The sequence below is a fragment of the Schistocerca nitens genome, chromosome 6 (assembly GCF_023898315.1).
Source record: "Schistocerca nitens isolate TAMUIC-IGC-003100 chromosome 6, iqSchNite1.1, whole genome shotgun sequence".
Lineage (NCBI taxonomy): Eukaryota > Metazoa > Arthropoda > Insecta > Orthoptera > Acrididae > Schistocerca > Schistocerca nitens.
The window spans coordinates 212477966-212490212 of record NC_064619.1 but is presented as its reverse complement, the minus strand read 5'-3'; the positions used below and the strand labels follow the sequence as shown (position 1 = coordinate 212490212).

General features: G+C 40.2%; 1 protein-coding gene across 3 annotated transcripts in view; it reads right to left on the bottom strand.

The window, feature by feature from the left end:
* LOC126263718 (asparagine synthetase [glutamine-hydrolyzing]) overlaps window positions 1-12247 on the bottom strand; it is a 197346-nt gene that overhangs the window by 70969 nt on the left and 114130 nt on the right. The gene's annotated exons all lie outside the window — the stretch shown is intronic.

The following is a 12247-nucleotide window of genomic DNA, read 5'->3' as shown; positions in this document are numbered from 1 at the left end:
CACGTACGGTGAAACCAACAGACAAACTTGGGCTTTCTGTGGCTCACTACAATTAAAGCTGTGAAGGAAACAGAGAAACCAATAAGAGCTTTTTCCACAAAATTTTAACTTGCCAGAAAAAAATCAGTTTTGCTAATGCTACTGTTAGACACTCTTAAACACTGTTTGTGGAAACACCCTGCAATCACATTTGAATAGTGTTAACAGTGATCTCAACAAAGAATGACATCAATATGACAACTAAATTTTTATTGTTCTGAAACTGACTTAATACATTTGAAACAGAGACATGATTCAGCTCATTTGACACTGACAAATAGGCCCAATTACCTGAACAAGATCAGAGAGACTTTAGCTCCCCAACGAAAATTTGGAATGAAAAGGAAGAGAGAACCAAATACAAACTGTTAGGCAAATACACTCCTGGAAATGGAAAAAAGAACACATTGACACCGGTGTGTCAGACCCACCATACTTGCTCCGGACACTGCGAGAGGGCTGTACAAGCAATGATCACACGCACGGCACAGCGGACACACCAGGAACCGTGGTGTTGGCCGTCGAATGGCGCTAGCTGCGCAGCATTTGTGCACCGCCGCCGTCAGTGTCAGCCAGTTTGCCGTGGCATACGGAGCTCCATCGCAGTCTTTAACACTAGTAGCATGCCGCGACAGTGTGGACGTGAACCGTATGTGCAGTTGACGGACTTTGAGCGAGGGCGTATAATGGGCATGCGGGAGGCCGGGTGGACGTACCGCCGAATTGCTCAACACGTGGGGCATGAGGTCTCCACAGTACATCGATGTTGTCGCCAGTGGTCGGCGGAAGGTGCACGTGCCCGTCGACCTGGGACCGGACCGCAGCGACGCACGGATGCACGCCAAGACCGTAGGATCCTACGCAGTGCCGTAGGGGACCGCACCGCCACTTCCCAGCAAATTAGGGTATCGGCGAGGACCATTAGCAACCATCTCCATGAAGCTGGGCTACGGTCCCGCACACCGTTAGGCCGTCTTCCGCTCACGCCCCAACATCGTGCAGCCCGCCTCCAGTGGTGTCGCGACAGGCGTGAATGGAGGGACGAATGGAGACGTGTCGTCTTCAGCGATGAGAGTCGCTTCTGCCTTGGTGCCAATGATGGTCGTATGCGTGTTTGGCGCCGTGCAGGTGAGCGCCACAATCAGGACTGCATACGACCGAGGCACACAGGGCCAACACCCGGCATCATGGTGTGGGGAGCGATCTCCTACACTGGCCGTACACCACTGGTGATCGTCGAGGGGACACTGAATAGTGCACGGTACATCCAAACCGTCATCGAACCCATCGTTCTACCATTCCTAGACCGGCAAGGGAACTTGCTGTTCCAACAGGACAATGGACATCCGCATGTATCCCGTGCCACCCAACGTGCTCTAGAAGGTGTAAGTCAACTACCCTGGCCAGCAAGATCTCCGGATCTGTCCCCCATTGAGCATGTTTGGGACTGGATGAAGCGTCGTCTCACGCGGTCTGCACGTCCAGCACAAACGCTGGTCCAACTGAGGCGCCAGGTGGAAATGGCATGGCAAGCCGTTCCACAGGACTACATCCAGCATCTCTACGATCGTCTCCATGGGAGAGTAGCAGCCCGCATTGCTGCGAAAGGTGGATATACACTGTACTAGTGCCGACATTGTGCATGCTCTGTTGCCTGTGTCTATGTGCCTGTGGTTCTGTCAGTGTGATCATGTGATGTATCTGACCCCAGGAATGTGTCAATAAAGTTTCCCCTTCCTGGGACAATGAATTCACGGTGTTCTTATTTCAATTTCCAGGAGTGTAGCTTGAAACACATTTGTACTCAACATGCACACAGTGAAATCTTTAAGTTGAGGAATCCTTGAGATACATTGTTTCACATATAGCTCAACTATAATGTGTGCACTGAAAGGTGCCCTGGCAACATTATGACATGTGAATGTATATACCATGTAAGCCAGAAAACTAGTGCTGAGCTGAGAGTGGCACTTATAATGTGCATGGTGTCTGTCCATTTGGGGTGTAAATACGAAGTGTCACGAACCTGCGTGCCTATACAGGATGCAGAATAACTTCCCAACTGTGGATCAGGAATCCATCATGGATTAGGGTAACACCATCCAGTGAGGGACAACTGCTATCTGGAGTTCAATAATGCTCCATGCTTGTGCCATCACAGCTGCAACCCTTTGGTCTACAGTGTACCATGCATGTTCTGTTGGATTTAAGTCTGTGGAATGAATTGCCCTCTCCAGGTGCATGATGTCTTCATGTTGCAGCTAATCATATACACGACTGGCCTGTGCATCCATCACATGGAACACTGTCAACATTACTGTGCAATACTGTTATGCACTATTATTGAATTTCTCCCTAGATTACTTGATGAAAATGTGCAAACTTAGTGTGGTTGGAAATTTAAGGTAAAGAAGACCATACTGTTCTCGTTTCTTTCAAGTAAAAGAAAACAAAAGTGGATCATAAACTGGTATACAGAGTATCAAAAATTCACTCACAAAAACATACTGAGAAAGCTGAGGTTGAACAAGAAATAACTGTTAGAACTTGGTACACATTCATGGTCTGAAATTTGATATATTACTGGAAAATATTTTCGCTATGTTTGTTCTTAAGCAACTAGTATAAGTTCATAAATAAATACCTTACTCACATTCCCTGTATTTGGAGACCAACAAATCATAAAAATAATTCTTGATTTTCCAGTTTTTATATACATTTGCCCTTACAGTCATAATGTTGACAATGATTCGTACTAATACAGTCAAAAGTATCTCAACAACCTGAGTTGTGTTCCACCTGATATGAATGCAGCCCACATAACATAACTTTCTTGCACATCCTATAATCTCTTTTCGGTACTGTTGTTTGACTACACAAAACGATAACCGCAAGTGACTAGTAGATAAAGCTGTTCTTATGGCAATAAGTCCAGATGTAAATTAATATGACAATAGTTTAAATATCAGGAAGCACATTGTTAGAGTTAAAACTTGTAAAATCAAATTTATTGTAATAAGTGACATTTCTCATTAGCACCTGAGACAACTAACACCCATAACACTACCATAGAAATCATACTGTCATCCTTATTCAGAACTTTTTTTGTGAATAAGGTATTTTGCAAGACTATCAGGAATCCCAAAGTTCTATAGTAATTTGAAATATTCTTGCTCTCTAAAAGTTTTAGCCACCACCTATTAAATATTGTTTGCTTAGCAATTTGTATTGTATAAACTGGTTAATGAACTGACTGCTTAGAAAAACCTCAATTAACAGTGTCAAGTACTCTATGGAAACCTCACTATCCAAAGTTTGTCGCTAATAACTTTCTGTGCTAGTGATGGCACAAGGGTCTATGTACAGTGCAAAAGTCACCTATTACCCTTAAAATCTAAATTATTCCTGAGGAGCTAGTTGTTGTGCACATGTTTGAACTTTAAATGACATGATGACCCGTTTTGTTTTGGATATGGATTCAAACCCAGCACTGCTAGCCAAAGCTTTGCAACAAAGCTTTTGTGCCTGAATGAGACTCGATATATTACTAATCACCATTGCTGACTAGGTATGAAGGGACAAGAAATATCTAACTTCTAGCCAGTATCACTCAGCAAATCTGAACTTGAAATTACATGACAAAAATGTTTGTACTGGACTGGCACTCCTATCAAGCAACTATCAACCCTGTTAACTAAACATGCAACACAGATCTGGTTTCACTCACAAGTAAAAAAGTTCAAACAACAAAACATAAATTTTTCTGTTGGATGGGGATCTGAACCCAGCACCTAATTGGATTGGTAACCAAGTGCAACCAAATCTCAGATATAAAATTTTTTCAGCAGTAGTGAGACATCTGAAATTGAAATGATGAGATAAATGAATCATTTTTGCCATCATAGCATTCGAACATGGCACTTATTGACGATGTTCTCTACTCATGAATGGACATTAAACGAAGGTTTTTACTGAGAATCAAACCCTGCACATAATGTTGTTGACCACACATGACCAGTAGCTAGGTTTGACATGTTTGAACTTGAAATGATGAGATGAAAAGTTCTATGTTTGACTTGGAGTCAAAAGCATAACCTATTGTTAATGTTGCATGAAGAGTTGTTAAACATCAAAATTGTTTTCTACCAGCAGGTAGGTGTGCATGTGCTATAGATGGAAAAGACATGGTGAAACTTTCAGTTGGTCAGGTTTTGAACCAGACATGTTTTGGAATCTTAGGCAAAAAACAAATTGATGGAACTTTATCATCATGAAGGGATCAAGTTCTGTAAAAGGGAAGATCAGAGACTGAATCACTTTCCAGTAGCAATATTTTCCACATCCCAATTTCAAATAAAAGATGGACTAAGCTACCATGACCCTCAATGGTGACTGGTTCATTAACTAAAATGAAATTATTACTGTAATAAAGCTTACTGGTGATAGAGTTCCTACATACTGTGACTTCCTCCTCTGTCATAGAACAATTTAACCTCTAGTTGGCTGCAATGAGACACATTGTTTAATGTGAATTTGGAACTACAGTGCAATCCTGTATCCTTCACTTGGCATCACCAGAGGTGAATGCAATATTTTTGTGCCTATTATAACTGGTTGTCTGAAATGGGAGTTGGACCTAGACCTGTGGCATATTGATCTCGCATCAATCCAAGAGATTATCATGTTCCACATGCCACATTTATTTGTTGCAGTAGAGGTGTACCGTGATGGATGAAAATTCTGCAATGTCATTTGATTCTTATCTTTAGGTCTACTGGTTCCTGAATGTTACAAGAAGTCTTATGATGGAAAAAATTTCTTAGGATTTCCACATTGACGTTCAATGTGCCTGATTGTAACTGTGTCACAGAAGAAGTAAAATGTTTGTCTTCCACAAGATTGAAACCTAGACTTACGTTGCCTTGACTTTACAGTACAGTGATGTTTCCAAAGATCTAGCAGCCTATTGCAGGGTCCAGAGATGCCCCATTGTCTTAGTGGTACCCAAGACAGGTAGTTCGCAATGTAAAAACATACATCCAATAAGTAGCTGACACACCATAAGTGAAGATCATTCAGAATATTTCTAAAAACAAAGATGATGTGACTTACCGAACGAAAGTGCTGGCAGGTCGATAGACACGACTTCCTCAAATCCTGCCCTGAAATGAGATCCATCCTTCATGAAAACCTCCCCACTCCACCAAGAGTGTCTTTCCGCTGTCCACCTAACCTTCGTAACCTGTTAGTTCATCCCTATGAAATCCCCAAACCACCTTCCCTACCCTCTGGCTCCTATCATTGTAACTGCCCCCGGTGTAAAACCTGTCCCATGCACCCTCCCACCACCACCTACTCCAGTCCTGTAACCCGGAAGGTGTACACAATCAAAGGCAGAGCCACATGTGAACGCACCCACGTGATTTACCAACTGACCTGCCTACACTGTGATGCATTCTATGTGGGAATGACCAGCAACAAACTGTCCATTCGCATGAATGGACACAGGCAGACAGTGTTTGTTGGTAATGAGGATCACCCTGTGGCTAAACATGCCTTGGTGCACGGCCAGCACATCTTGGCACAGTGTTACACCGTCCGGGTTATCTGGATACTTCCCACCAACACCAACCTATCCGAACTCCGGAGATGGGAACTTGCTCTTCAATATATCCTCTCTTCCCGTTACCCACCAGGCCTCAATCTCCGCTAATTTCAAGTTGCCGCCACTCATACCTCACCTGTCATTCAACATCACCTTTGCCTCTTCACTTCCGCTTCGACTGACATCTCTGCCCAAACTCTTTGTCTTTAAATATGTCTGCTTGTGTCTGTATATGTGTGGATGGATATGTGTGCGTGTGCGAGTGTATACCTGTCCTTTTTTCCCCCTAAGGTAAGTCTTTCCGCTCCCGGGATTGGAATGACTCCTTACCCTCTCCCTTAAAACCCACATCCTTTCGTCTTTCCCTCTCCTTCCCTCTTTCCTGATGAGGCAACTGTTTGTTGCGAAAGCTTGAATTTTGTGTGTTTGTTTGTGTTTGTTTGTGTATCTATCGACCTGCCAGCGCTTTCGTTCGGTAAGTCACATCATCTTTGTTTTTAGATATATTTTTCCCACGTGGAATGTTTCCCTCTATTATATTCATTCAGAATATTTAATTGAGATACCAACAAACCATCAAGCGAATTTAGTAGGATAATTCTGTATCACTGCAGGAAGTAACTTGACTATCACAGGGTTGCCAGAAATGTTCTACAATGTTGCGATATCCGAATCATATTTGCAGCAGTAAAAACACATTTCCACAGCCAATACATTTCATAAATTGGCTAACAGGAGAAAAGCTTGTGCTTCAAATACGCAGTGGAAACAGGCACCCAGTTGACAGATGGTCAAAATACAAGTTTCAGCAAATGTGTACAAACCAATTGAAACTCCATAATTTAGGAGCAGGGGGTATTAACTAGACAGCCCTCCTCATCATAGGTGACATTATTTTATTTTTGTTTTAGTCTCCACATTATCAGAACATTCATATGGGAATTATCATGGAGTGATTGTTAGAATAGACAGATACATCAACCCTTGAGCGGGTGCACCATTTTTCATAACATGACTGGGTGCGGGATGTACTTCGTACAACTGTAGCTGTCCTTATGTACCATGGTAAAGATGTATTGGCAAAATCACAGTTTAATCTTAGTTGCATTAAACAACCATAAAATAAACTTATATTATGTGAGCTAAATCACTATTTAACTAAACAATAATAAAATGAACTTCCATTATGTCATTATGTTGCCATGTACAAGTGTTACCCTACCATAATGAGCCACTCGAAGCATTAAACAGCACAGTTGCATCAGATCCCTGCCAACTGCTTGTTTGATTACTAATTATCTCATAGATGACTGTCTCATTATGGGATTGTGCCATTAGCTCAGAATGTGGGGCATTTTCTTGCACATATCACAGTTTTTTTTCCTCACCTAGCTTGCTGTTGATTTTATATTACTGCTGCTCACTTAAGCGTATGACAACACAACATATCACTGTGTTAGCTGAAGCAAAAATGAAGGAATAGGTACAGGCTCACAATTGTAAAAAAACAATGGAATGGCACAAGAAAATATTATTTGTGATTGGCACACTTTATAAGTGCACCTGCTCGAGGATTAAGTGCATATAAGAAAATAACTTTGCGTTCATTCTGATGAAGGGCTTAATCATAGCAGCCTCCTTAAACAAAACAAAATTAAAGCCATAGTATGAAGTGTTGTTTAGACACAGTGACACCCAGCAACATCTGGGAATATGAATGTGATGGTAGAGATAGGCTGTTGGTGCTGGAAATGTTTGTAGACTATCCATAAGCTACTGATTTACTATATCAAATACCAAGGTTCATTGAAAGTGCGTGTTGTAAGCCAGCTTATAATTCAAACTCAATTTCAGTCACTGAAAGAATTGTTCAACAGTGCTTGTAAACCAGCACCTTTGCAGCCTACACACAATGTGATTCCATCACATGCTAGTCACTCACAGCAACTGTGGTGTAACTAGGGGATTCTGAGAAAGAACATGTTCCACTTCCAACCTCTTAGGCCAAAAAGAGATATTTATGGAAACTGAAAAGTTTATTTAGGCAGTTATTAAGTGTGGAACATCCAGTTGCACTTACTCTGATTTTCTGTATGTCCAGAGTGAAGCAAAAGATGTCATATCAGCATACTGACAATGCACGACAGTGAATGCTCATCTCCACATGCTGTAGACGCCCCCTTGTGCTTTGGCATACTGACTTGGCAGTGCCTTGGAAGGCATGGAGAAAATGGCACTGGTGATGATGTAAATGTGAAAATAAATGAAGAATAAATGAGAACCGTCATTCTTTCTTGGGCTCTCTCGAATGTCAAAGCTGTACAGCAATACGTGTACTGATCTAATGTGAACTATCAGTTTATGAGAGATCTGTACCACCCTTGATAGTAAACATGATTGTTCAGTGGAAACATCGTGATTACAATGCAGAAGATATGTTTTAAAGCAGTTCACTTGATTTAGTAGCTTGAATAGATTGGAGCTCTCTTTCAGCACCTACCCCACTGCAAAAGGTAAAGAAGACACAAGACATAGTCGAGTGACATTGCATAGAAGGTTCACTACAGCAGTGAACTTCAAGAACATTGACTGCAAAATATTTGTACGGTAAATCTAACACATATATCATACACAGTGTGGAACACGTCATAACCCAAAACTGTCCACCAGTTACACTCCACAACACATTCTATGCAGATGACTGTCTGCTGAGAAGAAATTAAATAGTCTATAGAAAGTTGTAAGCATAGGACGTGCTGGTGTGATTAACTAGCATGGAGGCAATAAACAAGAATTATAGACTATCACACTGTCTTACACAACTCCACTACTCTATCCATCCCACACCTCAGTCCCTCCACCTGCTATGACTTCTCTTCTGCCTTCGATGAGGTATAACCACCAACTCATTGATTCTGCATGCTCAAAACTGCTCCTGAATTTGTTTATAATACATATATTTTCCCCAGTCAGTGTTATAGGTACAATTTTACTGGCATCTTGTATCACACATAGCCTTTGCCCCTAAAAGCATTAGTCTATAAAGCTCAAGTAACTCCCTCAGCATAAGTATTAGAATAGTCCCTGTACATCACAGAAAACCCTCACATCAACTCAAAGACAGGTGACAAAAGTAATGTTCCATCATTAATGGCAATATATAAATGGAAGCATCCAGCTTGCATACACCCAGGTCCTAGCTTGTTAAATTCACTACAGCTCTCACAGCTCATCCTGTTGTTAAGTGCAATCATTTTTCACCTATGAATAATAAAACGGCCAGGAAGAATTCCTCCTTACCCATCTTGTTCCTGTAGGGAACTAGCTAAACCAAATTTTACAAAGTAGCTTGATATTCCCAAACCGGTCAACTACGACTAGTCCCACAATATTTTGAATCATTTTTGGAAGAGAACTTATGATTATTGTTTTCAGTATAATACATCACATGAGTAACTATCAGCATTAACTTTGGGATTTTGGCCCACAAGCAAGAAGTAATAGTTATTTCAACCTTTCGTACTTCATTACAGATGCATCAGAATCCCAGTGTCACGAAACATTTTCTGCCATTTTCAGTTAATTCAATGGAGCCAACAGTTGAAACAACAGAAAATCATTCTAGTCTATTCAAGACTGCACATTTGTGGCTTACTGATCATTTTGGAGCATGTTAGTCAATCAATAGTTGGGTAACATGCTCCAATATAAATTGCTTTGTCATCACAGTGGAAAACCATTAGAAATGACTGTAGAGTTATCCCTGCATTAACAGGTTCATGTTATCAGCTTTTTTGACTGGGTGTTCTGTTTTTATTTTGAAGATTAAATGAATAACAGTGATATAGGAGGATACTGTGTGTGGCAAACATCCAATGCTTCCATCTTTCCAAATCTGACAGTGAAAAAATGGTGAAAATAAGCAATATAAAAGCGGCTATGAACGAAAAATAACAATAGAAAAAACAATTTTTAGCAATAATTAATAAAGTTTAGCACTTTGCATCAGTCAGCTGATGATTATCAAAACCTGGCTGTTCAGTCTGCACAAAAATTGAAGTACGACCTCAGAGATTTTCTTAAGATTCTGTTACTGAATCTCTTTCTAGACCTGTTCAGTTGCACTAGAAAAGGGGGGAAAGCAACTGACCACATATTTTACACAGTTGAACTAGCATCAGGAAATGAGTATTCTATCACAGAGCTAGTGAGGCATCAATGCTGGGAACATTCTCTCACTGCTGAAACAGCAGCTAAGGCAGAAAGAATGAAATATTGCTCATAAAATAAAAAATGAGAGAAATCATCATAATTTATGACTAAAATGACATTGCAGTAAAAAAAAAAATTTTAACTGATTGTCACTTTTTATGTAATAATTATTCTGAATATTTCATCTAAATTACAAGAAAATAACAAAGAATTTGGAAGGGTAACTCAGCTCTAGACTTGAAAGTGAGTCGACACTCACATAGTTTCCAAACAACTTCCTTGATGTTTCCAGCAGCACAGGTTTTTGTAAGTCTTTCAAAATCTCACTCTATTACTGCTACCCAAAACTTTGCTGGACCTCTGGGCTATCAGACACCAACTTGAGGACCTACAGAATACACCATTGAATTTTACATTCTTTCTACCAGATAATTAAAATTATCTGAATATGGATAATGCCATAGAAATTAAGTAAAATATCCTGTAAATTATTATACCTTTACAAATGTAATTCTATGAGAATATTACTGCGCCATGAAAATTGTCAAAGATGAAAGGTCCTATGCAAAATTTTTGTAATGAGCCTTTCCTATGGTAAGGATATTTTGGTCACATTTCTAGGACTGTAAAACAACGATGATGGCCAGCATCTAGGCTTTCAGCAGTTTTTTGCTAAGAAATGTATTGTGTGAGCTAGAGCTTGAAAAATAGCAGTATACTATTGGAAATGTTCATAGAGTATGAACTAACAATACAAAGTAAACACCGAAGGTGTACACTGCTACTCCAAACTATTTTTTGATTTATACTTCATTATTACGTGCTGTGATCTGGCTGGTTCAAAGATTACGCATAAGGCATTTATAAGTAGCAGTTGTTTTGATGGGGAACTTACTCCCAAGGTACACGCATCGATAACTAAAGGTCTGACCATAACTAAAGGTCTGACCATGAATTTACAATGCAAGCCCTATCTATTTTCTGACACTGTTCTATAACTCATTCCGTTACAAAAATTCTAATAATAATGAACAGGTTGCAATATGTGAACACTTTTTTATGACACAGATAAATTATTTCACTTTACATCCTAGTATTACATCCCTACTTGTTCTGATTGCACTCACACTATAATTACAGTCACTCATCTGTCATGACTCACTCACTCCTTCGAGCCATCGATCTCCAGGCATACTCAGTCCTTTCTTGAACTACAGGGCATCCCTGGTAGTGATGCTGCTGTGTTGTAGCAAAGAAGCACAATGATGGAGTTGATCCATCAAATACGGGATCAATATCTGTCCCCTTAAAACCTCACAATGAGTCAGTTGCTGTTGACACGATTGTATTAAAGAATTGTTGGGGAGACATATCTGCTGCCATCTTACTGCTGCAAATGAAAGTTCCACATTTTACCAGAAGTGGATAGAAATGTAGTACTTAGTCTCAACTCTTTTTTTTAGACAATACAAACATCATACATAATTTCACTCATTTTAGAATAGAGAGATAGAACTATAATCCACTATATTACTCAAATCATTTGTTCTTTGAGACAATATAAGTGATTTGCAAATACGAGTTTTGACATATGTGTAGCAGGACCTTAAGGCCATCCTATCCTTAGTCACTGTTTAGTGCAGCACTAGCCCACATAAAACTCACATGAATCAGAGTGCAACAGTTTTTAATTCAAATAACTATTGCCTAATAAAATTTTGACCAGTGAAATAAATATTGCAATGAACTGATTATTATATGAGGAGCATTCAATAAGTAATGCAACACTTTTTTTTTTTAAGCAGGTTGGTTTTATTCAGGATTCCAATACACCATGTTATTCATCACTCGTTTAGCTACAAAACCTTATTTTTCAACATAATTTCCATTCAATGCCTTATTGAGAGTGCCTGTATGCCCAAATTATGTCACTCTACTGATTGACGCTGGAGCCAACTTCTTGCTGCATCAAGAACCTCCCCATCGTCCACGTACTGCTTACCATGGTGTGCATCCTTCATTGGGCTAAACAGATGGAAGTTGGAATGTGTGAAATCCAGGCTGTAGTGTAGATGAGGAATAACAGTTCAATGAAGTTTTGTGAGCAGCTCTCGAATGTGTAGACTCGTGTAAGGCCTTGAGTTGTCATGGAGAAGGAGAAATATGTATGCATTTTTTTGTGGTGACATACATGCTGAAGTCATTTCTTCAATTTCCTGAGGGTCGTGTAATACACTTCAGAGTTGATCACTGCATCATGAGGGAAGACATCATACAGAATAGCCCCTTCAGAGTCCCAGAAGACTGTCACCATGACTTTGCTGGCTCAGAGTGAGGCTTTGCACTTTTACTTCAGAGGAGAGATGGTGTGGTGCCACCCTATGGACTGCC